Source organism: Neophocaena asiaeorientalis, unplaced genomic scaffold (assembly GCF_003031525.2).
Source record: "Neophocaena asiaeorientalis asiaeorientalis breed wild unplaced genomic scaffold, Neophocaena_asiaeorientalis_V1.1 scaffold265, whole genome shotgun sequence".
Classification (NCBI taxonomy): Eukaryota; Metazoa; Chordata; class Mammalia; order Artiodactyla; family Phocoenidae; genus Neophocaena; species Neophocaena asiaeorientalis.
The window spans coordinates 1,256,472-1,258,991 of NW_020172172.1; the positions used below are offsets into that span (position 1 = coordinate 1,256,472).

Here is a 2,520-nt window from a genome sequence, read left to right on the forward strand (position 1 = left end):
CCTGCCACCTCGAGGCTCTGCTCCTGCAGGTAGAGCTCTCTGGAGCGGCTCTGGCTCCAGCTTCGGCGCCTGACCCCCAGGCACTGCATGACGTTCCGAAGTGCCCCCGCCGCCATTTGAGCCTGGCCCGGGACAGTGTGGCGTCCGGAAGGCAGCCCTGGCCCTAGGAGCGGAACGGCCTCCTTAAGAGTGGAGCAGGGGCGGAGACCTGGAGTGGATGGGCGGGGCTAGAACCCGTGGGGGCGGGGCAGTGAAGGGTCGGGCCGTGGCTCTAGAGGCGGGGCGATACAGAAATCTGTGCTGAAGGGGCGGGGCCATACCCTAGGAGGCAGGGACAGTTCCAGAGGGGCAGGACCGATGCCCCCAGGAGGTGCGGCGAGAGCGGAATCAAGGCGGGGAGAGGAGGAGGAGGAACCGGGGCCGGGAGGTGAAGTGGGACAAATCCATAACTCGGGAAGATCAGTGGTGAAAGTCAGAGCCCAGAAAGCGGATTAGGGTGGAGCCAGAGCCAAAGAGGTGGGGAGCGGGAGGAGCCGAGTCTGCGAGGCGACGTGGGGCAGAGGTAGCCAGCAAGACGGCCGGGGGCGGAGCCAGGGCCCAGGGGACAAACCGGGGGAGGGTCCCTCACTGTAAAGGCCTTTTGTTTTCCGGCAGGGAGGGCCGGAACCTCGACTGTGGAGGCAGTCCTACCAGGGGGCGGAGCCTGAGCCGCGAATTCTAAACACTCAGCTGGAGGCCTGGCAGAGGACTGGAGGGCTGGGCAAGAGTGAGCCGGGAGGTAAGCCCGGCCGGGCGGCAGTCTGGGCTGCAGAGTCTAGCGGACAACCGGGTGGGGCGGGATAGGAAGCAGCCGGGGATGGAGCCCGGGCCGGACAGTGGAACCCGCCAAATATTTTACTTCAGTTCCTCAACGAATCCATTGTGACTCAACGGGCTGTTGCCTCACATGTAAACCTCAGGGAGGCCTGTTTCCTTCTCTGAGAGTTCCGCTACCTGAGTGGGATAATCTCCAAGGCTCCAAATGCGAATGGAATTCTTGAAAAAATGCTGGTCTTAAAAATGAGTCCATTAACACAGGCTTGCTTTGATAAATAGGTGAGGAGGACTCCAACTCCATATGAAACTGTGCTGCCAGTGTGCTCGGAACAGTGGGCCCTTTCATGTAAGTTACGTCTTGCTTTTCATTCACCCAGCAATTATTTATGGAGCCCCTATTGTGTGCCAAGGTCAGGACACCACCCAGAGGCCTGACTCACTCCTCTCTTTTACTCCCCACCTCTGAATAGTTCCTTCACCCGCCTCACCGCAGCTCCAGTCACCAGCATTGACAGTGAGTCACTGGCAAAGCCAGTTATTAGCACAGACAAGCACAGCAATAATAACAAACTGAAGTGCAGAGCAACTTGCCTAAGGTCACACCTCGGAGAAAAATAAATCATGAGAATGTGTGTTAATGTAGATGAGCTGGAATATGGGCACAGAAATATTGTTCTTCATTTGGAGCTGAGGGAGCTGATTGTAAGGGGAACCTCTGTTTTAGAGAAACCACGTGATGGTTTAATGGTTTAATCAGAGGGCCAAGGACTCCCCGAGGACCTATGGATAGAATCACATCTCAATACAATTTGCTTCCTTTGAATTCTTATGTATTTTATTTTATGTATTTTATTTTATGCATTTAAAAACATGATCCTGAGAAGGGGTCCACAGGCTTCACCTAACTGCCAAAGTGGTCCAGGGCACAAAAAAGTTAAGATCAGTGTGGATCAGTGTGTGTCTGTGTTGTGTGGGCATGGAATCCCAGGGACAGACAGCTTTGAAACATAATTGAGGAGGGTAGGGGTCTGGCTACCCCAAATTGCTATGATGGATCTGGAACCGTTATCTCTTGGGGGTACTGGCTTCTTTGCCAACCTAGAATTCCTTTGCCCACTAGTGCTTTATCCTCACAACATCCCCTATCAGTAGGAATTGCTTTCCCGTGGATGAGAAAACAGGCCCAGACTGGCAAAGGGACTTGCTCAGGGTCACAATGTAAGTAGAGGCAAAGCTAGGACTGGAACCCAGGTCTAGGACTGCAGCCCAGGTCTCCTGGGACCAAGATGAGGCCCCTCTTACACCCTGCCTTGCACTTTTACTAATGCCAGGTTTTACAGTGGGGCGGGAGGGATTCAGTGTTTGAATAGTTAGTGTAGGTGGAGGTGGATGTGTTCAGTGAGGGGAGAGCTTTGGGCAGTTAGGTCTTTTTGGGTACATCTGGGGACCTGCTGGAGAAGCCAGTGCAGGCCTGGCTAGAATGGAGCAAGCAAAGGAAGTAGGGTAGGGAAGGAGGCCAGGGGACTACAGCGTCAGTCTGAGGGCTTCAGAAGCACCAGAAGGAGCCCCTGATTCTTCTTTTTTTTTTTTTTTTGGCCTCACTGCATGGCTTGCAGGATCTTAGTTCCCCGACCAGGGATCGAACCTGCACCCCCTGCAGTGGAAGCGTGGAGTCTTAACCGTTGGACCACCAGGGAAGTCCCC

The 2,520-nt window shown here is 54.6% G+C and overlaps 2 protein-coding genes across 5 annotated transcripts in view; one reads left to right on the forward strand and one right to left on the reverse strand.

Annotated features, from left to right (window-relative positions):
• PLCD1 (phospholipase C delta 1) overlaps positions 1-2,520 on the reverse strand; it is a 22,905-nt gene that overhangs the window by 17,203 nt on the left and 3,182 nt on the right. The gene's annotated exons all lie outside the window — the stretch shown is intronic.
• Positions 660-2,520, forward strand: part of DLEC1 (DLEC1 cilia and flagella associated protein) — a 103,656-nt gene continuing 101,795 nt past the window's right edge. Inside the window, exons 1-2 of one of the 4 annotated variants that reach the window (XM_024756255.1) lie at positions 660-778; positions 1,096-1,162. The gene's annotated coding sequence lies outside the window, so the exon portion shown is untranslated. The remainder of the gene's footprint in view (positions 779-1,095; positions 1,163-2,520) is intronic. The other 3 variants (XM_024756242.1, XM_024756224.1, XM_024756237.1) reach the window with 3 other exon arrangements.